At 44.6% G+C, this 26,599-nt stretch overlaps 1 protein-coding gene and 1 long non-coding RNA gene across 5 annotated transcripts in view; one reads left to right on the forward strand and one right to left on the reverse strand.

Moving 5' to 3' along the window:
* LOC130283012 (tenascin-R-like) overlaps positions 1–26,599 on the reverse strand; it is a 551,407-nt gene that overhangs the window by 216,068 nt on the left and 308,740 nt on the right. The window lies entirely within an intron of this gene.
* Positions 22,826–25,051, forward strand: LOC130283013 (uncharacterized). Its single transcript, XR_008846590.1, has 3 exons — positions 22,826–23,069; positions 23,830–23,920; positions 24,937–25,051. It is a non-coding gene; the product is annotated as an uncharacterized LOC130283013 (long non-coding RNA).

Genomic DNA, 26,599 nt, shown 5'->3' on the forward strand with positions numbered 1-26,599 from the left:
AATAGATAGTAATCCTATATGCTTTTACAGGAGACTTATGCAGAAGCAGAAATGCATTAAATTGTCTGCAAGAGTTATTGGTTGTTCTGTGTAATGCAATTATGGAACAACCGCACGACAGGTGAGATTTCCACAGAACAGTATTCTCAGGTAGTTTGTCTTTTAGTTGGGTAAGGGTAGTGCTGGAATTGAGCTGTTTGCGAATATCTTAAAAGTATGACAGTCTCTTGCAGAAATACTGTGATGTGCAGGGGATTCGTTATATATAGGCAGTAGTTATTATATCATGAATAACTGGAAATAGAGCAGACTCACGCTGCAGGGAGGAAGGGAGCTGCTGTATATATGCTTCTTAGATAAACAAATGGTGGCTGTAAAGGAGGTCTGAATGGAGCTGGTTAATGTCAGCTGTACTGTTATCTGTTCAGTGTAACCAGCTATAGTGAGGTGGGAGATCACAGGAGGGTTCAGAGGTTAATGGAGGCACTTAGTGGAGTTGTTGTTATCTACTCTGCTGGCAGGCAGAACAGCTCCGTGTTGTGTGTGAGAGACACTGCCTCTGATCTCAGTAGACGGAGTGCTGTGTGGTGCTTCAGCACTATCTCACACGTGCCTGGAGCTCCCTAGGTAAAATGGCTCCCGCAGAAGAACACCACTGTGCAGCAAAGCACTCAACAGGTATAGTACAGGAAGAATATAGGTAAACTCACAGTTCTTAAGTTGGTCTCCTGTGTTTGCTGTGCTTCTTTTCCTCAGCTGCTCCCTTACTTTCTCCTCTGTCAATGTAGTGCTGGTGTCTCACAGCTCCTGTTCTTAGGAGCTATGCCTGAGCCCTCAGCCTGGGTCGGTCTGCAGTGCTTGCTTTTATTATTCAGTCAATGTAGCCCAAAGTTGGCAGGAAAGGTCCTGAGCTGATCCTGGGTCCCCAGAACAAATTTGGAGTGAATCCGAGTTAAAATGCCAGTTTTGTGACGCTTTTAGGAATTCTCAGTCACAGGAGCTCAGCTACATGCTTGCAGCAGGCTCCTTACCCAGGCCACGCCCCCCCCATTTAAGCGTTACACAGTGACATTGACTAAAAAGCAACTAGAAAGTCCAATTAATGCAAAAAAATATATATAAATGTTATAAGGGATTTTTTATGCAGTAAAACAAAACAAAAAGTATACAAATTGATGGTATCGTTGTAATCGCAGTGACCCATGGAACACAGTTATAGTTTCAGGTTTACTGCACGGTAAATTGGTAAATTAAAAAAATTGTAAAGTTGCATTTCATTTTCTTTTTCATCCCACAAATATATTATTTCCTGGCTTTGCAATAGGTTTTATGGTAAAAAGTGCAAGCGAGAAGAACAACTTAGGTCCCCATATGGCTCTGTAAAGGGAAAAATAAAAACTTTATGGGTCTTAAAAGGTAAGGAATTAAAAATATAAGCCGCCAGGTCAGTGTCTTCTTATGTAACAGAGGGACCATTAGACCCTAACCTAACGTTTAAAGGGGTACTTTGGCGGAAAACATTATTTTTTTTCTAATTAGCTGGTGCCAGAAATGTGTAAATTACTTTTATTTCAAAATCTTAATCCTTCTAGTACTTATCAGCTGCTGTATGCTCCAAAAGGAAGTTGTGTAGTTATTTTCTGTCTGATAACAGTGCTCTCTGCTGACACCTCTGTCTGTGTCAGGAACTGTCCAGAGCAGGATAGATTTGCTATGGGGATTTGTTCCTAATCTGGACAGTTCCTGACATGGACAGAGGTGCCAGCAGAGAGCACTGTGGTCAGAACTACACAACTGCATACAGCAGCTGATAAATACTGGAAGGAATAGGATTTTTCAATAGAAGTAATTTACAAATCTGGTTTACTTTTTGGCACCAGTTGATTTATGTGCCTTTAAGTGCCTAGATATGATTATCACCTACAGCTAAACCTAAGTATATAAGTAATAAACAATTTTGCTGCGCATGACCCATAAATTAAAAGCTAAAAGTCTATTGTTATATGCAGAAAATTTTTGATACATAATTTGTGTCTGGCTAACCCAGCCAACCAGTGTGCCTCCAGCTGTTGCAAAACTTCAAAATCAAGAATGCTCGGACAGCCTTCGGCTGTCCGGACATGCTGGGAGTTGTAGTTTTGCAACAGCTAGAGGCATGCTGGTTAGGAAACACTGGGTTAACCTGTCACTATCAAGTCAACTAATGTATTTAAACATCTATGGAGGTGTCCATATGTGCAACTATCCCTACTAGTGTAAGTGCTTGGTGGCAAAATCCATACTCATAATATGACTTTAGCGTTAGGAACGCTGCAGAATGGAAAATCATCTCAAAGTATCTCCTGTCGTGCCAACTGGATTTCCTTTCCTCCTACACACCCACACTGCAGCACGTCTCCCACTCACATACATATGGATTAACTGTTAATGCGCTGAAGTAGGTATTGCGTATTTGCTATTAGTGCAATGGATCTGCCATTGTGAAATTTGTACAACATGATGTATTTTACTATTTTTATTAAAGTATACCTGTTCTTAACAAAAACTTGCTATATAATGCAGAAAACACCATTATATATATATATATATATATATATATATATATATATGTGTGTGTGTGTGTGTGTAATATACATTGGTAAATTGGTTAAAAAATTTGTTTATTGGCAAGCAGAGCCCTGTGCAATGCAATGAGAACAAGTAGGGCTCTGTACACTGAGGACAAGCAGGGCTCTGTACATTGAGGACAACCAGGGCTCTGTGCAGTGAGGACCAGCAGGGCTCTGTGCAGTGAGGACCAGCAGGGCACTGTACATTGAGGACAAGCGGGGCTCTGTGCAGTGAGGACAAGCAGGGCACTGTACACTGAGGAAAAGCAGGGCTCTGTGCAGTGAGGACAAGCAGGGCTCTGTACACTGAGGACAAGCAGGGCACTGTACACTGAGGAAAAGCAGGACTCTGTGCAGTGAGGACAAGCAGAGCTCTGTACACTGAGGACAAGCAGGGCTCTGTACACTGAGGACAAGCAGGGCACTGTGCACTGAGGACAAGCAGGGCTCTGTACACTGAGGACAAGCAGGGCTCTGTGCAGTGAGGACAAGCAGGGCTCTGTACACTGAAGACAAGCAGGGCTCTGTACACTGAGGACAAGCAGGGCACTGTGCACTGAGGACAAGCAGGGCACTGTGCACTGAGGACAAGCAGGGCTCTGTACACTGAGGACAAGCAGGGCTCTGTGCCCCAGAGGACAAGCACGGTCCTGTACACTGAGGAGAAGCAGGGTTCTGTACACTGAGGACAAGCAGGGCTTTGTACACTAAAGACAAGCAAGGCTCTGTACACTGAGGACAAGCAGGGCTCTGTACACTGAAGACAAGCAGGGCTCTGTACACTGAGGACAAGCAGGGCACTGTGCACTGAGGACAAGCAGGGCACTGTGCACTGAGGACAAGCAGGGCTCTGTACACTGAGGACAAGCAGGGCTCTGTGCCCCAGAGGACAAGCACGGTCCTGTACACTGAGGAGAAGCAGGGTTCTGTACACTGAGGACAAGCAGGGCTTTGTACACTAAAGACAAGCAAGGCTCTGTACACTGAGGACAAACAGGGCTTTGTACACTGAGGACAAGCAGGGCTCTGTACACTGAGGACAAGCAGGGCTCTGTACACTGAGGACAAGATGGGCACTGTACACTGAGGACAAGCGGGGCTCTGTGCACTGAGGACAAGCGGGGCTCTGTGCACTGAGGACAAGCAGGGCTTTCTATAGGTATTCTTACTAACCAAAACAGATGCTGTGTTAAAAAGTGACTTATCTCCTCCCCCTTGACTGGTTCTTATCATATGGCATGTGCAGGGATTAAAGTGCATCTGTCACGTCATATATACTTGTTAAACTGACGACTCATTGCACTAGGGGTTAAAAAGCTTGTGCCAGGCATACTTTCCTTAAAGAGGTACTCCGCCCCTGGCATCTTATCCCCTATCCAAAGGATACGTTTGGAGAAGGGGAACAGAATTTAATGAAAAGAACCTCTGTCCAACTGTTAAGCATGGGGGTGGATCAATCATGCTTTGGGATTGTATTGCAGCCAGTGGCACAGGGAACATCTCACAAGTAGAAGGAAAAATGGACTCAATAAAATTTGACTTGATGCCATCTGTGAAAAAGCTGAAGTTAAAGAGAGGATGGCTTCTACAAATGGATAATGATCCTAAACACACATAGAAATCCATGGGGGATTACATCAAGAGGCGTAAACTGAAGGTTTAGCCATGGCCTTCACAATCTCCTGACCTCAACATAATTGAAAATCTATGGATAGACCTTAAAAGAGTAGTGCGTGACAGACAGCCCAGAAATCTCAAAGAACTGGAGGACTTTTGTAAGGATGAATGGGCAAAGATACCTCAAACAAGAATTGAAAGACTCTTGGCTGGCTACAACAAGCATTTACAAGCTGTGATACTTGCCAAAGGGGGCAGTACAAGATATTAACTCTGCAGGGTGCCCAAACTTTTGCAGATGCCATGTTTTTGTTTTCTGTTATTTTGAAAGTCTAAATGAAGGAAATAAAATTGAACTTTTGTTGACATATTATAAGAATGTCTAATCTGTAATTTGATGCCTTTTGGAGATTTTTCCATCTTTCCTTGGCTTCTTTATGCACATTAATACAAATTTTTACCTGTTGTGCCCAAACTTATGATCCCCACTGTAAAGTCTGCAGGTAGTCTGAAAGTGGTTAAAATAAAAGTCTAAAAGTCTATACTGCTGCCGTTCGCACGGTGATCCATTCCCTGCTGATCTGCACTTCTTGATCTCATGGAACTCAAGGAAGTTCCCACTAAGGCTGGGTTCACACCACGTTTTCTTAAATACGGTTCCCGTATACGGTTTGGAGGAGGGGGGCGGGGCTTAATCGCGGCGCCCGCACTCAGCCGTATTCGGGAACCGTATTTAATGCAAGTCTATGAGCCGACCGGAGTGAACCGCAGCCTCCGGTCGGCTTCGTTTTCGGCCGTATGCGGTTTCCCGACCGCAGGCAAAAACGTGGTCGACTCTTGACGGCCCTCTGATTCACAAGAATAGTACCTCCATGGCGGCAGTCCATTAGGGTGCCATGCCCCCATACTTTATCAAATTTGATGACAGTGGGGTGGCTCTCTAGGGGTGGCTCTCCCTCTCTGGGGTGTTTCGGCTTCCTGATATACTGGTTTTCAAGACTTTTAGTGTCCTGTTGTTGCACTTGAAACACTTCATAAGACAACTGCTTAGAGCCATACTCTTTCCTCCTCTGTGCTCTCATCTCCTCCACTATGGCAGCCATCTGGACCTCTTGCTTAGCCCTCTCGGACTGGGCTGTCGGACGAGGGGAAGAGTCTTCCCTGGCAGCGGTAGGAGGTACTGCCTCATGTACTGGATTAATTGAGGCTTGTTGCCAAATATCCACCGGGGCAGCGGTGGTGACCGGGAGCGTGCTGTGGCCTTCTGGGCCTGGGGTTTAGACTCTGGACTAGAAGTGGATGGAGGGGTAGAAAAAGCGTCCTCAGCAGGGGTACTCACATCCTTCTCCTCGGTGTAGATCTCTGGTGGAAGTGTGGCTGCGTGGTTAAGCCTTGGGTCTCTTCAGGACACCAGACACTCTAAGGTCTTGACTGCTCTGTACTCAGCACACACTAAGACACAACTGAACTGGCTAGCTCCTCCCAAGTATATATGGGAGCAATTTGGCTGATTCCCATAGGTCACCACACAAGTCACCTGGTCACTGACACCTTCACTAATTACACAGAACTTGGTAACAACATTTAAAGGCATATGAAAATTATACATACAAATGAATAAATAACATAGGTCACTTAACCCTTTAGGGCACATACAAAATTGGACTCAGGGGGCTCTGAAATAGAGTCCGCCACACAGGACAGAAAGGGTACTGGAGAGCAACTCCTGTACTGGGCAACCACACTTGTATATGTGTAACGCTGCAGACTTTACCACTGAGGCCGGCAATTGAGTTTCCTTGTTCCGTTATAGTACATCATCGCTTACATCATCACTGTATAGCTGTACACATAGAGCAGTCTGGTCTCATGAGGCCATCCATGCAGGATCCATGAGAGGGTGAGTATAAGTTCATTTGTTCAGCTTATATGGGACTGGAGAGCCTTGAAATAGTTAACCGTATTTTTCACAGCAGCCATCTCATACGGCTCATTCCAGTAATTAACCCCGGATTTTCACTCTTTATTAGCGCTGAGCTGAAAACGTAATTAACCTAATTACTGTGAAACTCCCCTTAAATTTACAGCCATCATGGAAGAATGGGAAAGAACGTGATTGGCAGAAAAAACACCCCGAGATAGAACTCGATCAGAGGAGGCTTGTTTATGCTTCATAAAGTTTTAGGATGGAGATGAGGCATGTTATTAAGAGGGTGAAAGGTTGCATGGAGAAGGACCGGTGTGTGCAGACATCATTTCTGTCTCAAGTGAAGTTACTATTATTACCTAAACTCATCCAAACACTACACGGCGCTCACTGCGGAGAATCATTTAATTAAAATACATTTTATTATTTTTATTACTATTTTTTTAATTAAAGTCTCTCTCCTCTAATATGAAGCCTATAGAAAAATAAAAATTGAAAGATTTGCCCCTTTTCCTATTGATTTTGTTACTTCGTTTTGGCTAAAAATACTTGTGGTATCCCGATGCAGAACACACTTACCCACCTGTCCTGTCAGGTGGATGTTACTTCATGGTGTCTGCTTTGGCCCACAGCTCCAGGTTTGAATGCTATGTAATTTTTGATTTATGCCAATGTATTTTTCTCCATTCCATGTCTTTATATTTTCTATTGTCATGAAAGAGTTAACTTTAATTGTGAAGGAGGATGCATAAGGGATCACATGAGCACTTTGGCCAATCAGGGCCTCCTGCCCTGCTCTCCCAGGTCTGTCTAGATAGGCAGGAGTTAGTAAATCAGTAGTAGTGTGAGTCTGGAGAGGAGAATGAGTGCAGGTACAGTCCAGACCTCTGCTGTGGGGCCTGTTCCTCACCATATGAGGTCAGACCCAAAGACCCAAAATGCTCCAAAGATTCCAGTTCCTGAGCCATATCACCCTTCACCAGGATCCCGCCGATCAGGTTGTCCGTCTGTCAAGTTCAAGTCAGCTTTGGGGACAAGTGCAAAGAGAGCCGTCGGGCCCCATAGCCAAAGAGGATAAAGTGAGTAAAGATCCTCCAGCCACTTTGGTCCATACAGGTCCACCCTGGCGGTAAGCCCTTACATTGGATTCCACAAGTGAAGTTGCAAGAGTCAGCTCCCAAGTCAAGTTAAGCCTAAATTCAGTCAAGTCTCAGCCAGTCAGTCTAATCACGCCAAGGCTAGCTCAGTAAAGTCTGTCCACATCAAATTCACCCATCAAGTCACATCTTAGTCGAGAATTGTGGTTCCCTATTGTATCCTTTAGCAAAATGGCACTAATACTGAACCTTCCTGTGTGAAGTATTAGTGCCATTAAAGTAAAGTTCACAAGTGGTTTCCCTAACCTTGCATTTGTGGCATTCCTTACCGGGTGCTTGGCACTGGCAACCGCTTCATCCTTGGAGCATGGTGGTTAACACTTCTGGCGTCACAAACTCTGATTACAGTCGCAACACCCACAAGTCTACATACACGCCATGCAAGAACTAATGACAGCTCAGATTTTTTCAGAGCTTGTTTAGATATGAAAGCTGAGCTGTGATTGGTTGCTATAGGCAAATCCTTCCAGTTTTTGTCTTGGACAAATTGATAAAGCAGGGCAATTAATCCTGAATAGCTTCTCTATACATCCCAGTAGGTCAGCCAACTATCCCCCACCCACTCCTCTTCCTTCTTCTCACAATTTTGTCACTAGCTTTAAAATAACTGACTGCATCAGGACCTTCCCCCCTCTTCTTTGTCTGCAATAGGAAACTGAGAACAGTTGCAAACTAAAGAAGTTTGACTCAGCACTCTTGGTAAAATTACTCTGACTGTATTTTCCAACTTAAAAGATAACATCACACAGAGCTGGGGAACAGAGACCTCTGGACACGTTTCGTGCAAACGCGCCCGAAACGTGTTCAGAGGTCTCTGTTCCCCAGCACTGTGTGAAGACATCTTTTAAGTTGTGAAATACAGTCAAAGTCATTTTACCAAGAGTGGGTCTCTCAAAAATGAAAGGAGCAATGTGATTGGTTGCTATGAGCAACTAGTCAACAGTTCCTCTACACAGGTTTTGATAAATCACCCCCTATGTGTCTCACCCCACCAGTGGGGATTGGTGGACTGGAATACTAGGAGGTGAGTTTGAACTGTTTACTAAAACAGAGAACAGTTACCTTACCCCCTTGGCTATTGCTCCTCCCATGAGAGAGGATCAGGAGAAAACTCCAGGATACTTTGCAAGACTTCTTCAATACTATTTGTTCCAGAAACATGCAGAAAGTCCTACAGACTGACAGATACTCTGAGCAAGATTATCTTCTCTCTACATTTATTATTCCCTAAAAGGGGTTATCCAGCAAAAAGTGTGATAACATAAAAAAAAAAAGCCTATATTTACCTCCACCGCTCCCCTGCAGCCTTGTTATCACTGTGCCCGGTCTCGGGTGAACTTTGCTTCCTGGTGAAACAGACCATATGTCACATTGTAGATCAGAAAATTACTGGCTGCAGTTGTGTCCTACCTCAGCTAATTATTGGCTAATAGGAAATGTGACGTACTGCCTGTAACTCCGGGAAGTCAAGTCAAGGGATTGGCTGCAGTGACAACAAGGCTGCAGGGGAGCGATGGAGGTAAGTACAGGCTGTTTTATGTTATCACACACTCTGGGCACATATGATGAATTTTTTTTTCATGAATAACACTCATGAGTGGAATTAAAGGAAAACGATCATCCTGTTCAGCCACACCAAACTGAGTTATAGTGTGTGTAAAATGAAGACAGATGAGGGGTCAATGAGTTAAATACGTACCTGTAGTCCAGAGCTGTGTCCCTTTCTATCCCCTCTGAATGGCGCACAGTAGGCCGGCCCACCATGTGAATTTGAATATTCATTGTTGCTGCTCATGTGAGCGCTCAGTAGGCGCAAGCGCTTACGTGACCAGCGCCAATGAATATTCAAATTCAAATGGCAGGCCCGCCTCCTATGCGAAAGTTAGCAGGGATAGAACAAGATCTTCAGAGGGACACCTGCTCCGAACTACAGGTACGTATTTAATTCATTGACCCCTAATCGGTCTCCTGTTCACCCACACTTTAACTCAGTTTATTGGGTTTAGTGTGGGTGACAGTATGATCGTTTTCCTTTAAAATTAGGTGTGACTGTGACTGCACAGAGGTTCAGGAAGCTACAGGAGATACATGTTGTTTTGATGATGGTTTGTTAATATTCTTTTCCAAAAAAATAATGTTCATTCTAAACCCATTTCATTCTAAGCCCAAGTCCAGCTGACGACCCTATCACACAATTGCTCTCTTCTCAGATTGTTTACCCTTTATAAGCATAATAAAGGGATATATATTGTGGTTACATCCAGTCTTTAAGGTTTTTCGTGGTGTTAAAGGGGTACTCCAGAGGGGAAACAAATGCAAATCAACTGGTGGCAGAAAATTAAGCAAATTTGCAAATTACTTCTATTTAAAAATCTTAAGCCTTCCAGTAGCCTTCCTTTCGGAGGAAGTTGTGTACTTCTTTCCAGTCTGGCCACAGTGCTCTCTGCTGCCACCTCTGTCCATGTCGGGAACTGTCCAGAGCAGGAGAAGTTTGCACTGGGTATTTGCTTTTACTCTGGACAGTTCCTGATATGGACAGAGGTGTCAGCAGAGAGCACTGTGTTCAGACTGGAAAGAACTACACAACTTCCTCTGTAGTATACACAGCTGATAAGTACTGGAAGGATTAAGATTTTTAAATAGAAGTAATTTACAAATATATATAACTTTCCAGCACCAGTTGATTTGAAAACAGTGTATTCCTCCGGAGTACCCCTTTAATCTCTGTCTATACCTCCTACAATGTATATCATCATAGTAGGAGATTAACCATCAGGCATAAGAATTTTAGATGGCAAGTTAGTTCCAGGGGGCTCAAAACTTTTGGAAATCTCTCTTTTTCTTTATGTCAATCTATTTTTTAAGTCACGCACTCTTTTTACACAAGAAAAAAATCTATAAACCCACAAAATGACTCCCTATAAAACAAATACAATTTTCTTCTGTGACAAATGCATTGTTTTTCGCGTTCAGTCATTTTATGAAATTACGCAGCTCAGAGACTTTGGGGTCTATTAATCAATGTTTTTCTAAAGAAAAAAAAAACCTTAACAGCAAATAGCAGATTAGCTCTAATAATCATTTAACAATGGGATTTTTCAGCGTAATGGGATGTGCCTTTGAGGTGGAAATATTAGCCTGCACAGCGGCCGGCCGGAAGACTCCCATATGTAGCCTAAGACAAACAACCATCACTTAAGTGGGTTACCTTTGTTTACTAGAGTGAGGCCCCAGTTCTGCAGTGCAGAGACTTTGATAAATGACTGTATTCCTGGTAATTCAGTTACTTCAGCTATCTTTTCTTGTTAATTTTTCATTATTCCCGCAGACGACACCCACAGAATTCTCTTTTTCTTTTTTCCTTCCTCAATCTCGTCTTAATGTCTGATATGAAATTATTCTCAGCTGATATTTGCATCTCAATCTAGTTGTCTGAGTCTTCTGATACCTAATATACACCAGCGGGTCAAATAAGCATTAAACACGTCACCCTTTTTTTTTTTTCCCTCACTAAATAATCTTTTTTCGAGACAGTACTTGCTAATTCCAGGTCTTTTTGAAGCTTTCCACAATTGTCCTTGGCTCTTGGACAACTCTTGTGATTGTTCCTCTTTCTCCTCTGTTAGAGATCTTATGAGGAGCACCTGGTCAAGGGAAATTGATGGTGAAATGTCTTTCCACTTCTGTATTATGGCTCTAACAGTGCTCACTGGAACATTCAGAAGCTTAGAAATACGCCTGTAACCAACGCCATTGCTCTTCGTCAATTCCGATCAAGGGGGCCCAACCCCTTGAAAGGCGTAGTCCTAGCGCTGCATCCAATAAACCATATTTTATTTCAGACCTCTCGTGGTACGAATCTCTTCCATTGATCCGGCACCTGCCGCAAATACTACGGTGAAGCGCCGACTGGAGCATCTTTCTTTAGTCCACTCTTGTGGATCAATTCCTGGGACGATTCTCGGAAAGGATAGCACCTGGCTGCACCCCGGCTTCCTGCCCACAGATTGGGCGATATGCAACAATAGATGTTGTGCTCTAAGCATAACACTATCAGGTGAGCAGATCTAATCACCTGCCTTTTTCCTACTTCTATACCAGAGTAACGGCACATTGTTGGGCATTTGTTGTCTTTTTGTTTTATCCTCAAGATCTGTATGGATACAGTTACACATGTATCGTACTACTGGCATTGGCAGTATAATGGCTACCTAGTCCATTGTAGATTATCTCAACATGTCCTCCATGCCTGGAAATAATCCCCTTCATATCAATTATTTACTGGCCACATGACTTAAAAATACATAGTATGTGGTTGTGCACCAAGTAACCAGCCTTTAGGTAAAGCCAGTGAATTTGACGTTTTGCACAGATAACCATAGAACAAGTTCTCTCAGTACCCGGGGTGAACTGACTTGAGGGCCTGGCCCGGTAAAGGGCCTGCTGCCACTGCTGCTGAGGATCAAGGACACTTGTCCCGGAACCCCAGGCAGACAACGCTGCTTTCTGCTGCATGCGCAGCTCACAATTCCAATTCCCTAGCATCCTCCCGACGTTTTGCCGATATGAACCGGCTTTATCAAGGTATAGGATACTAATTAGTATCCTATACCTTGATAAAGCCGGTTCATATCAGCGAAACGTCGGGAGGATGCTAGGGATTGTATTTTAACTAATTGCAATCTGGAAAGGAAAATAAGAAATATACATTGGTTATATCAGAGGGAATAAATAAATAACCTCAATAATAGAAATACTGAATAAAAACCAATGTAAAAACATTTATAGCAAGCAATAGGTCCTTTGAACCATTATCCTATTCCGGATTGTGTTTTTAATACACAATTTTTGTATTATTTTGAGCACTACATTTTTGGGGAATTTTAAAATAACGAAATAAAAGTGAAATTTTAGGGGTAACCCTAGCTTTAGGGTCTTAGTCCTGGAAGGGCTTTATGCCCTGAAGGGAATTGGAATTGTAAACTCAAGATAACCCTGGGTAATCCATGAGAGATTTGCTTTAAAGCATGCGCAGCTCACGCACATACAGCAGAAAGTCTCCTCTCTGTGATAGCTGCGCAGAGCATGCACCGATGACATCACTCATACCCAATGCGGGGAAACTCTGCCTAAACCTATTGTGGGGAGCTCTGCTGCCTATACCTAATGTGGGGGAACTCTGCTGCCTAGGCCCACTGTGGGAACTCTGCTGCCTACACCTACTTCGGGGAACTCTGCTGCCTATACCTAATGTGGGGGAACTGCTGCTAACCGAATTTGGAGGACTTCTGCTGCCTAGCTAACATTGGGACTTTCTGCCTAACTGGCAGAAAAACTACCAAACTAATAGGGGGGATACCTACTACCTATATCTGGAGGATTTTCCTACAGGGGGCATGACACCAAGGAGGGCATTATTACAGTTTGTGGGCCTGTAGATGGGAAGATTGTTTACAGTAGGGGAGGGCACTGGAAAAATCTAACATGTTTGTCCTGCAGATGTTAAGAGATTGACATGACAGTCTGATTCAGACAGAGAAGAAAAGGAAAGAGGACACCGCCGATCAGAAAACATAATTGTGAGTCCCTAGATTTAACTGTATTCACTTCTATGGTATACAGATCCTGTGTACAGCTGATATCTACCACCATATGGTCATGTATATAATCACTTATATAGGATACTAATCCTTTATAGTATACTGGTCTGTGTATAGTGGTTTTATTCAGTACAGTATGGCGGTATTATCCAGTTATTGTGTGGTGGTATATATTTCCTCCTTGTATACTGGTATTATTGGTCATGGAAAATTATTTTACCTACATTAAAGTGTCTATGGACGGTCACACTCTACCGTTCCATAGTGCTCTCATTTATGATGGACTCTTTCCATGTTCCTCCAACCGTATCCCCTTCACAAAACCAGGCCAGCTGGTTAATTTCCCACTTATGGTTCCTTCTCAGTATTTCAACACCTTCAGCAACTCAACCAGGACTGGGTAACTTATGTGGTGTGGGAGAACTCCTTTAGGAGCACCTTTATTGGCAACTTTGCCAACAACGTGTCATGGCACTGCATGCAAGTAATCCTCAGGTGACTCCTGCAGCTAAAGAAATTAAAACTGATGTTAAAATTGAGACATTCGCCAGTGTATCCTTATATGAAGGACACACCAGAGCCCGCACACCAATGCCAAGGTTTCTCAAGTGGCACAGGACCTAACGCTAACCTAACAGTGCGTGATAAGCAAAGACCAGGGGCCAGTGGGCAATTACAGCAGCAATAGGCTGATATGCAGCCTGCTCCCAGTTGCCTCCAGTGTGAATGAGCACACATACAATGGGAGGAGGGAGAGACAGGCTAGAAGCCTGTTGAGGGATAGCCAATGTCATTGTATACATCTACCACAGTAGTGCACCTAAATTTCTGTATTGTATTATTCTAATTGTTACACATCCACACCGTTTATCTGGTGTAGGATTTTATTGTGGCACTTGTAGTCCACTGCAGGCATCCTCCATTGTATGCATTTCTATGCTAGGGATCGCCCCTAGCAACGGACTACAAGGGCAGGATCCACTCCCCCAGTATAAATGCACAACTGCATTTGGGGTTGAGCACCTCCAGCCATTTGAGACCACGTTTTTTGTTGCTGTTTAAAAATTTATACTTGGAGGTGTGTAAACTACATATGTTAATGCGCCTTGAACATTTTCCAGGCAGCATTAAGGTTGCACCTGTGAGGCCATGCACCTATATCAGCCAACTTAGGTGGGGCTTGTAGCCTGTCTCTCCCTCCTCCCATTGTATGAGTGCTCAGTCACACTGGAGGCAACTGGGAGCAGGCTGCATGTCGGCCTAATGCTGCTGTAATTGCCCACTGGCCCCTGGTCTTTGCTTATCACGCACAGGTAGGTTAGCATTAGGTCCCGTGCCATTTGAGAAACCTTGGCGTTGGTGTGCGGGCTCTGGTGTGTCCTTCATATAAGGATATACTGGCGAATGTCTCAATTTTAACATCAGTGTTGAGGGATAGCCAATGTCATTGTATACATCTACCACAATAGTGCACCTAAATTTCTGTATTGTATTATTCTAATTGTTACACATCCACACCATTTATCTGGTGGAGTATGCCATTGTGGCACTTGTAGTCCACTGCAGGCATCCTCCATTGTATGCATTTTTATGCTGGGGATCGTCCTTAGCAACAGACTACAAGGGCAGGATCTGCTCCCCCAGTATATATGCACAACTGCATTTGGGGTTGAGCACCTCCAGCCATTTGAGACCACGTTTTTTGTTGCTGTTTAAAGAAATTAAAACCAATGACATTCTATTTAAATGGATGTTTCAGCTTCACCACGGAATCTTTTTCAAGACTCCATGGTGGAATTGAAACGTTGCTGACACTTTATGGGTGAGTAAATTCACGACCTTCATTTTTAGTGACGTATTATATTTTTTTGAATTAGAATTTTTTTTCCAACCGGTTGTCAGGTTTTTGAAAGCTGAGAACCCACTGGACTACCAGTCCCGGCAATTTGCCTCTCTGCTTTCTTTATTTGGACATTTGTGTTTTAATCATGTAGATTACACAACCAGGAAACATTGTCTGATATTGTGGCCACCACTACGGCAAGTGCCCAGGAGCTGGGCTCTTAAAAGGGTACTCTGATGGTAATTTTTTTTTTAAATCAAGTGGTGTCAGAAAGTTATACAGATTTGTAAATTACTTCTATTTAAAAATCTTTATCCTTCCAGGATTTATCAGCTGCTGTATGCTCCAGAGGAAGTTATTTTCTTTTTGAATTTCTTTTCTGCTGACACCTCTGTCCGTGTCAGGAACTGTCCAGCGCAGGAACTAATCCCCATAGCAAACCTATCCTGCTCTGGACAGTTCCTGACATAGACAGAGGTGTCAGCAGAGAGCACTGTGGTGAGACAGAAAATAAATTCAAAAATAAAATAACTTCCTGTGGAGCATACAGCAGCTGGTAAGTACAGGAAGGATTAAGATTTTTAAACAGAAGTAATTTACAAATACGTTTAACTTTTTGGCACCAGCTGAGTTAAAAAAAGAACAATCTCAACCGGAGTACCCCTTTAATCTAAGGTGTCCAGAGTGTTTTGTATTCTGTCAGCTCTGATGGTCTACAGATTGGACACTAGGTAAGAGGAGAAGTCTGGAAGCTCTTTATATAGAGACCTTATGGCACTTGCCATTATCACAAATGAGACATCAATGCTCTTTTTGTTGTCATACGGATTCCATGATGAAGCACATGGTATGTGGCACTCCTCTGCCTGTCCTCTGTAAAGGGCTGTCAGCAGTTCTAAAGGCTACAAACTGCTGACAGATTCCCTTTCAATGCTTTTGGCTGCACAATGTTATTGGATATTGGAGAGTTTTTACTACATAATTGCACACTGACAGTATAATAGTGGACCCTGCAAAAAGCGCAAGGCAAACTAGCACGTAAACATAACGTTTTATGCATAATGACAGCAAGGTACAAGTATGTCCGTGTTTTACGGCAAACAAAATATTAAATAAACCTTCTCCATGTTAGGCTTTAGTCATGCATACGGCCATTTGTGTAAAGTATGATTTAAGCTTTCCAAGCCCTTGGGAGACTATAAAATTCAGACTTCATTAACTCCAATTTGCTCACCACAGGCTAATTATACAATGATAAAACAGAAAAAGAACAAGAGTAATAATCCCATCATTTGTATTTTGCATTTCTTTCCATTTATACTACCGTGCTATAAGCCTGCATATCATTTCAATTATATTTTAGATATTGTATTTTAAAGTGGTTAATACGGAGGATCCATCTACTGGCAACCCTAACGATTAGGTTAATAAAGGGGCCATAGTGCTTCTCCAAACTCTGCATCACCCAAGTGGCACACATCAGGCTGTGCCTTCATTCCGATCACTTGAGATCTGCAGTACCAGGCAATGGCACAACCAATGAATGGTACCGTGTCTGAGGAATCCCCCAAGACCCTTCAATCAGCTGATTGTCAAAGTTCCCCGAATCAGACCCCTGGCACCGATCAGACCTGAGGATAGACCATCAATATCACAAACTAATCCCAATTCATGTACATACGTTTCTAATATATCGATCTTTTGAAATCTTTTGAAATTGGGCAGATTGGTTTACTTTTATCACAAGAGCATGGCTAACAGAATTAAAGGGGTACTTCACCGAAAAACATCTTATCCCCTTTGGAAGCTTGGAGCTTCTGTGTTCGTAACGTCACACCACAACCCCTCCATTCATGTCTATGGGAGGGGGCGTGACTGCTATGTAGTAGCCTTCACGCCTCCTCCCCTAGACAGGAATGGAGGGGGCTTGGCGGTTGTAGTCACCAGTCATCCGGTATGGTGCGGAGTTCGCTTCGTGCACAGATGACTAGGGTACCGCGCCGGAGGAACTGTCCAGAGTAGAAGGAAATCTCCATTGCAAACCTATCCTACTCTGGACAGTTCCTGACATGGACAGAGTTGTCAGCGGAGAGCACTGTGGTCAGACAGGAAAGAAAGTCAAAAGGAAAAGAACTTCCTGTGGAGCATACAGCAGCTGGTAAGTACTGGAAGGATTAAGATTTTTTTTGAATAAAAATAATTTACAAATCTGTTTAACTTTTTGGCACCAGTTGAATAATAAAAAAAAAATGTTTTCCACCAGAGTACACCTTTAACATCCATATTACAGCCATTATATCTCTACTTCCCATTGTTTACTGGCCCTGACATAGATTACATAAAATCAGAAGGTTGGGTGGCTCAGTGGTTAGTAGCACTGTTGCCTTTCAGCACTGGGGTCCTAGGTTCAAATCCCAGTGTAGTCAACACCTGCAAACATGTTGTATGTGGGTCTTGCATCGATTGGGTACTTATAGGATATTCCAAAGGTATAGCATCAATATCAAAATAGAAATATGTCTTTAACAGCCATTATATCTGGACTTTCCATTGTTTTATGGCCCTGACGTGTATAGATGGTGTGTGGATTTCCTCCAAAACATATACTGATAATTGAAATTAAAGTCCCAGTGGGGACAGTGAGTGATGACAAGCTCTGTACAGCGCTATTGAATATGTCAGTGCAATGTAAACAAAGGAATTGTTATTTGCCACTGTAAGGCTGCATTCACACCACGTTTTTTACATACGGGTGCCGGATCCAGCAGGGGGAGGGGAAAAGCGGGCACTCCCGTACCCCAGCCGGATCAGCTCGTGACTCCATTTACTTTAATGAGCCGATTGGAGTCAAACGGTGACCCCGGTCGGCTCAGTTTAGTATACTACGGTTTTAGGTCCGGTCAGGAAACTGCATACGGGTCAAAACTGAGCCGACCGGAGTCACCGTTTGACTCCAATCGGCTCATTAAAGTAAATGGAGTCACGAGCTTGTCACGATGCCGGCTGGCAGGTAGTGGATCCTCTGTGTCAGAGAGGGATTGGCGAGGACCGCGCTAGTGGACCGGTTCTAAGTCACTACTGGTTTTCACCAGAGCCCGCCGCAAAGCGGGATGGTCTTGCTGCGGCGGTAGTGACCAGGTCGTATCCACTAGCAACGGCTCACCTCTCTGACTGCTGATGACAGGCGCGGTACAAGGGAGTAGGCAGAAGCAAGGTCGGACGTAGCAGAAGGTCGGGGGCAGGCGGCAAGGATCGTAGTCAGGGGCAACGGCAGGAGGTCAGGAACACGGACTAGGAACAGACAAGGGAACGCTTTCACTAGGCACAAGTGCAACAAGATCCGGCAAGGGAGTGCAGGGGAAGTGAGGTGATATAGGGGAGTGCACAGGTGGGAGCCAATTAAGCTAATTGGGAAGATTGGGCCAGGCACCATCATTGGTGCACTGGCCCTTTAAATCGCAGAGACCCGGCGCGCGCGCGCCGGGACAGGACCGAGGGAGAGCGAGTCAGGTACGGGGGCCGCGGTGCGCATCGCGAGCGGGCGCTATCCGCATCGCGAATCGCATCCCGGCTGAAGGCGGGACCGCAGCGCACCCGGTCAGTGGATCTGACCGGGGCGCTGCAACAACGAAGATGAGGCGAGCGCTCCGGGGAGGAACGGGGACCCGGAGCGCTCGGCGTAACAGTACCCCCCCCCTTGGGTCTCCCCCTCTTCTTGGGGCCAAAGAACCTGAGGAAAAAAAACTCAATTTTTCCGTGATGAGGTCCGATGCACATTAGGAGGGGTTCTGTGTGGAAACGTACGAGACAGTCCAATCTTTTATTGTAAAAACAATAGATGTAGAGGGGTCTGGCGAGACTGGTCACAGGAACGTAGAACCTGTTGATGAGAGAGGCCAAAAAAAATTTTCCTGCAGATCCGGAATCCAAGAAGAGCATAGTAGAGAAGGAGAAGGTAGAGGCAGATATCCGCACAGGCACAGTAAGGCGTGGAGAAGCAGAGTTGACATCAAGAACTGTGTCACCTTTGTGCGGAGTCAGCGTACGTCTTTCCAGGCGGGGAGGACGGATAGGACAATCCTTCAGGAAGTGTTCGGTACCGGCATAGTACAGGCAAAGATTCTCCATGCGGCGTCGTGTCCTCTCTTGAGGTGTCAAGCAAGACCGGTCAACCTGCATAGCCTCCGCGGCGGGAAGCACAGGAACAGATTGCAGAGGACCAGAGGAGAGAGGAGCCGGAGAGAAAAAACGCTTCGTGCGAACAAAGTCCATATCCAGGCGGAGCTCCAGACGCCATCCGGAAGAACGCATGTCAATGCGAGTGGCTAGATGAATGAGTTCATGTAGGTCAGCAGGAGTCTCTCGTGCGGCCAGAACATCTTTAATGTTGCTGGATAGGCCTTTTTTAAAGGTCGCGCAGAGAACCTCACTATTCCAGGACAACTCGTAAGCAAGAGCACGGAACTGAATGGCGTACTCGCCAACGGAAGAAACACCCTGGGCCAGGTTCAGCAGGGCAATCTCGGCTGAAGAAGCTCGGGCAGGTTCCTCAAAGACACTTCGAATTTCCGAGAAGAAGGAGTGTACAGAGGCAGTGACGGGGTAATTGCGGTCCCAGAGCGGTGCGGCCCATGACAGGGCTTTTCCAGACAGAAGGCAGAACACGAAAGCCACCTTAGACCTTTCAGTAGGAAACTGGTCCGACATCATCTCCAAGTGCTGGGAACATTGCGAAAGAAAGCCACGGCAATACTTAGAGTCCCCATTAAATTTGTCCGGCAAGGACAGGCGGAGGCTAGGAGTGGCCACTCGCTGCGGAGGAGGTGCAGGAGCTGGCGGAGGAGAAGATTGCTGGAGAAGTTGCGACTGAAGTTGGTGCGAAATGGTGGACATTTCCGACAGCTGACGGGTTAGAAGGGCGATCTGTCGGGCTTGCTGGGCGGCCACCGTGGTGAGGTCAGCGACAACTGGCAGAGGAACTTCAGCGGGATCCATGGCCGGATCTACTGTCACGATGCCGGCTGGCAGGTAGTGGATCCTCTGTGTCAGAGAGGGATTGGCGAGGACCGCGCTAGTGGACCGGTTCTAAGTCACTACTGGTTTTCACCAGAGCCCGCCGCAAAGCGGGATGGTCTTGCTGCGGCGGTAGTGACCAGGTCGTATCCACTAGCAACGGCTCACCTCTCTGACTGCTGATGACAGGCGCGGTACAAGGGAGTAGGCAGAAGCAAGGTCGGACGTAGCAGAAGGTCGGGGGCAGGCGGCAAGGATCGTAGTCAGGGGCAACGGCAGGAGGTCAGGAACACGGACTAGGAACAGACAAGGGAACGCTTTCACTAGGCACAAGTGCAACAAGATCCGGCAAGGGAGTGCAGGGGAAGTGAGGTGATATAGGGGAGTGCACAGGTGGGAGCCAATTAAGCTAATTGGGAAGATTGGGCCAGGCACCATCATTGGTGCACTGGCCCTTTAAATCGCAGAGACCCGGCGCGCGCGCGCCCTAGGGAGCGGGGCCGCGCGCGCCGGGACAGGACCGAGGGAGAGCGAGTCAGGTACGGGGGCCGGGGTGCGCATCGCGAGCGGGCGCTATCCGCATCGCGAATCGCATCCCGGCTGAAGGCGGGACCGCAGCGCACCCGGTCAGTGGATCTGACCGGGGCGCTGCAACAACGAAGATGAGGCGAGCGCTCCGGGGAGGAACGGGGACCCGGAGCGCTCGGCGTAACAGAGCTGATCCGGCTGGGGTACGGGAGCCCCTGGTTTGCCCCTCCCCCGTATGTAAAAAATGTGGTGTGAATGCAGCCTAATGTAGAAAGTAAAATGTGCCTGTACGAGAAAGCAGCCAAAATTTGAATGTTTTTGTGCTCATTTTTCCACACCTATTTCAATGTAAAAATAAGACATATCCTTAGATTTATGCTTTAACAATATGGTTTCTATGGGGGAGATTTATCAAAACCTGTGCCGAGGAAGAGTGGTGCAGTTGCCCATAGCAACCAATCAGATTGCTTCTTTCATTTTCCACAGGCCTCTTTAGAGGCCTGTGGAAAATGAAAGAAGCAATCGGATTGGTTGCTATGGGCAACTGCACCACTCTTCCTCTGCACAGGTTTTGATAAATCTCCCCCTATATGTATCTCCACAGTGTATAAACGTTAGGCATAGGGCATAATTATCGCAGATTTACTGTAGGATGATGGGAAGAACTTTTCACCTGATGGGCACCAAAGAATAAAAAATTGTGGATACATTAAGACAAAAACCATGCTTTGCTGTGACCTAAACTTCTTAGTTCCCTCATAGGCTCCCAGCGGATGCTCTGAGATGCCTGCTCCACTCCTATAACAATAACTTTACATGTGTGCTTTATAAATAGGCACAAAGCAGCGCTGCATAATTTATACATCGCTAACATTTTGATACCAAAGACAGAAGTGCTCCCTTGCTAATCTGCCAGCCTGGAAACAGGGCGAAAAAAATAAAATAAGAGAGAAGGTGAATAATAATGACGGAATGGGAATCTTAAAGGGGTACTCCACTGGCCAGAGTTCGGAAGTAAATGCTCCGAACGCTGTTTTTGCGCTGCGGTGGTTGGCCACGCCCCCACTTCGTGAAATCATGGCCACGCCCCTTCAATGCAAATCAATGGGAGGGGGCGTGACATCCGTCACGCCCCCTCCCATTGATTTGCATTGAGGGGGCGTGGCAATGACGTCATGATGGGGCGTGACCAACCCCGCGCAGCGCGAAAACAGCGTTTGGAGCATTTACTTCCGAACTCTGGCCAGTGGAGTACCCCTTTAAGCAATTCTGCCCTAAAGCTATGCTCACTCTATGTGTTCTTCACTGAGGGGGGTTAACCACATAGTAAGTAAAAGAATTTGTTGTGGAGGGTTTTTTCCCACTTCAGTTATGGGTCAGTGGCAAAGTCACATACTATTTGCAAATGACTTACATCTTGTAGATTGTTTGCTTTAAGTTTCCGTATAGAAAATTATTAAGATGACAATAGGGGAGATTTATCAAAACCTGTGCAGAGGAAAAGTTGCCCAGTTGCCCATAGCAACCAATCAGAGCGCTTCTTTCATTTTTAACAAGGCCTCTGCAAAATGAAAGAAGTGATCTGATTGGCTGCTACAGGCAACTGGACAACTTTTCCTCTGCACAGGTTTTGATAAATCTCCCCCAATGAGTCTTTGGGCCACAGTCTTTATATATATATATATATATATATATATATATATATATATATATATATAGGGGAATATGCAAAGCAGCTCATTACACAACCTTTTCAGGTAGTGTTCCCTGGTATCAGCTTAGCTCCTCCTCCTTAACAGGAGCTGAGCTGATACCAGGGAACACTACCTGAAAAGGTTGTGTAATGAGCTGCTTTGCATATTCCCCTACCCAGAATGCCTGCGGAGTGCTAAATGGCCTAACCTGAATCTCCGTTACACCTGAAGAGGTGTCCTCTCCCTGAGGAAAGTACTGACCCTGACCCCTTATATATATATATATATATATATATATATATATATATATATATATATAAAAATTCCAGAAGAGCAGCACAACAAATTTAAGAAAAAACAATGCAATGGTGCACGCTGGGTGTGTACCCTGGTGAGAGGTTCACATATACTAGAGAAAAACAAGAGACCAGCAGCACACAGAAATAAGTTGCAAAAAAGGTGAAAAATTTATTGCATAATCCCAGTGTACAAAGGAAGCGACGTTTCAGCGACCTCTCGTCGCCATTCTCAAGCTCAACTGAATAGATCCCTGTGCAGTCATATATGTGCAGTTAATTACATAATTGCTTAATCTAATAATGAACATACAGTACATAAATAAATATATACAAAATGTACATACATAAACATAAATGTGATTTTATACCAACAGACAACATGTACGTATTATATTAAAGTGCAATAGTGATCTCATATTAACCCCGTGTGTTTAGGTTGTGTTTCTCTTAGGTGTGTATAACTGTGCCGTTGTGTTCCATAATCTCTCCCCCAGGAATTCAGGGTGAGGGACCAATAATGGTTTTATCCCCCCCACCCATGCCGGCCGCCACCGCAACTACTTTCAATAAGGACTGTCACTCACTCGGTATAGAAGAAATATACCTCCTTCGGCAGGAGCTGATGCCTGCGGCCTGCACGTTTTAATTCATTACTTGGCCTTTAAGACAGTGTGGAATTCTGGGGGATGAGGTGATGTGCCTGTGCGCAGCTACGTTACTACAGCGTAGCTCTATTTGTCGCAGTTGTAAAAGAGCCTGCTGAAGAGAAGGTCTCCTGCAAGGTAAGCTCCAGCTTAATCTATGGTTGCAATTATATTTCCTATTAGTAAAGCTGAATGATGATTCCTGTGAGAAATAATAGGAATCAGCATTCAGCTTTCCTACTAGGAAAGATGAGTGATGATTCCAGTGAGAAATATAATTGCAGTCATATTTTTTTCACCCAGCTTTCCTAGACTTCAAAACAGCAAAGTTTGCCTACTTTTGTGTTACCACATATGTAGGCAAACTTTGCTGTTTTGAAGTCTAGGAAAGCTGGGTGAAAAAAAGATGGCTGCAATTAGATTTCTCACTCAGCTTTCCTATGGCTGTAATTATATTTGTGAAATTATATTTATATTTAGGTGTTACCACATATCTATGCACACTTTGCTGTTTTGAAGTCTAGGAAAGCTGGATGGCTGCAATTATATTTCTCACAGGAATAATCACTCAGCTTTCTTAGAAGGAAAGCTGACTGATGATTCCTGTGAGAAATATAATTTCTCACAGGAATCTGTAGCAATCCACTTACCTACCTATCTAGCTAACAACCAACCTAACTTTGGACATACCTAGCTACCTACGTAGCCAGCAACCTACACATGTAGCTAACTACCTACGTCATCTACCTAGCTAACAACCTACCTACTTTCTGATGTATTTACCTACTGGGGGAGATCTACAGTGGGGGATAGGCCTACTTAATGGGGGACCTACTATCCTAATTATGGGAGGGCAGTGCACTGGAACAATGCAGAGTCTAACATGTTTTTCCTACAGATGCTAAAGAGATGGTTTTTGGCTGGAAGAAGTTGATCCAGATGCAGAAGAAAAGGAAAGAGGACATTGCTGATCAGAAATGACCGTACCTGTGAGTTTCTAGAAGTAACTATAATCACTTACAGTGTATGGTATACAGATCCTGTGTACAGCTGGTATCTACCTTTACAGGTCCTGTATACAATCACTTATATGGTATTCAGGTCCTGCAACAAAGTCCAAAACCACAGCACCAACACTGTAATTTCATATTTCCTGGCCTGAGCTGTGATTGGCCAAGACCGACCAGCCAATCACAGCACAGGCAGGAATATATGAAATTACAGTGTAGTTTCATATATCTGGGAGATGGCCGGCTCCGCTCCTCGGCTACCCTCAACTACCAGCCGTTGCAACTACAACTCCCAGCAATTCCTCACTGAAAGGGCATGCTGGGAGTTGTAGTCCTGTAACAGCTGAGGTAGCCGGAGGGTGGGAGATGTGGAAAGCGAAGGGGGGGGGGGGGGGGGGCGCGTCGGGGGACATGAGCGGAGAGGGGGGGGGAGATGAGGGACCAGGACAGCGGAGAAATACTAAACTACACTGTAATTTCATAGTTCCTGGGCACTGCCGTGATTGGCTGAGACCAACCGGCCAATCACGGCACAGCCTGGGAAATATGAAATTACAGTGTGGTTCTATATTCCTGGGAGCCTACCGGCTCCGCAACCCGGCCACCCGCCTGCAACTACCACCAGCCCCCTAGCCATTGCGACTACAATTCCCAGCATGTCCTCACTGTTAGAGCTGGGGTTGTAGTCTTGCAACAGCTAGCGGGCAGGTTGTAGGTGCGGGCAGGTGGCCGGTGAGTGGCTGATGCCTCCAGCTGTTGCTAAACTACAACTCCCATGACATGTAGTTTAGAAACAGCGAGACTCAAATTATTGTTAAATTACAAGTTATATCTTTCCCAGACAGCCAAAGGCTGTATGGAAAATATGGGCGTTGTGGTTTAGCAACAGCTGGAGGCTCCCTGCTTGGAAATGCTGGTTTATGAGCATTTTCCCTAAAGGAGGGCAACATAAATGTACTAACCAATTTTTTATGTTTTATTTCTTCTCATTTCAGACCCGTGTATGCAGAGGACTTCTTCAGAATTGATGGACTATGTCGATGACCAGCATTTTTTATTGTTTAAGGGCTTGTCAAGGAGTGTTTTTTGGAATAAAAGTTTTTAAAAGTTTTTTTTTTAATTTACTTTACAAGCTTAGTAGTGGAAGCGGTCTGATAGTCCTTTACTAAGTCAGGGATTAGCGTTAGCCACAAAAACAGCTAGCGCTAACCCCCAATTACTACCCCTGTACCCACTGCCACAGGGATGCCGGGAAGGGGTAATACCAACAGGCTGGGAGCATCAAAAATGGCACTCCTGGGCCTAGGCTGGGGAGGGCCAGTAATAATGCACTTGGCCCACCCTGGTAACGTCAGGCTGTTGTTGCTTGGTTGGTATTTGGCTGAGAATAAAAATAGGGGGAACCCTATGCGTTTTATTATTATGCAAAATATGTGTAGCCAGATACCAACCAAGCTGCAACTGCCTAAAAAATTAAAAACCCTGTGTCCTTAAGGGGTTTTATATATATATATATATATATATATATATATATATTTGATGCAGATAAGGTCAGGCTGCTCACCACTCTTGCGTTTGCTGCACTATCTCGTGCTGCGGACACCGGTACCGCTCCCGGCTTAGTAGAACTCTCACAGAAAAGAAAACGTCCGGCACTCGAGAAGATGCAGGTAAAACTTGTCAATAGCTTTATTCACACGCTTAGGCAGGACAAAATCTGACGCGTTTCGCACCCTCAGGTGCTTAATCGTAGATAGACATACATTCAATAATGCAGGTTAAAATACACATGAGTTTGGTCACATGACCACATGGATCTTAATTAAAAACAGTTGGTTACAAAACATGGCATTGGGAATCATGATCACATTTAATCGTTCAAAGAGAGTTCACACCAGGATGCAATCAATGCGGCTTTCACATTTTAAGTAAAATTTCAAACTTGAATGGTCCAAAGACTAATCTACCAATACTACCGATATTCATATTTATTTAGGGGTGCATATTTAACCGCAATAAGCAATTTAAACTATATCTACACATCAAAAAATCCGAGATATTTTTATATATAAATCGATAACCGCATGGTGTGTATCACTCCATGTGAACAACCCCCTATAATTTGCGACAATTCAAGATTTATCGTATGTACCGATATTCATATTGGTTTAGAGATACATATTTACCGAAATAAGCACTTTGAACTATATCTAAACATCAAAATCCGAGATATTTGTATATATAAATCGATAACCGCATGATATGCATCACGTCGTGTGAACATCCCCCTATAATTTACAACAATTCAAAATTTATTATATATGCACAGGAAACGAAGAATGAATATTAATCCGGGGACTAGACTTACGTGATTAATGATAAATTGTATACATCCCCCATATTTACTTATTCAATTTATGTACACGTTAACATTAAATCCAATCTTTTATTTAATCCTTGCGGGAATCTTGTTCCTAAGAGGAACATCCAATGTGCCTCTCTATTGTATAATTTCTTTCTGAGGTCGCCTCCCCTAGGTCCTAAGGTGACTTTTTCTACTCCCAATACTCGTAAATGGGTAGTGTCTCCTGAATGGGACTCTCTAAAGTGACGTGATAGCATGGACATGTTTGCCAAACTACTTTTAGCATCCGTAAT

The sequence above is a fragment of the Hyla sarda genome, chromosome 7 (genome assembly GCF_029499605.1).
Source record: "Hyla sarda isolate aHylSar1 chromosome 7, aHylSar1.hap1, whole genome shotgun sequence".
Taxonomy (NCBI): Eukaryota; Metazoa; Chordata; class Amphibia; order Anura; family Hylidae; genus Hyla; species Hyla sarda.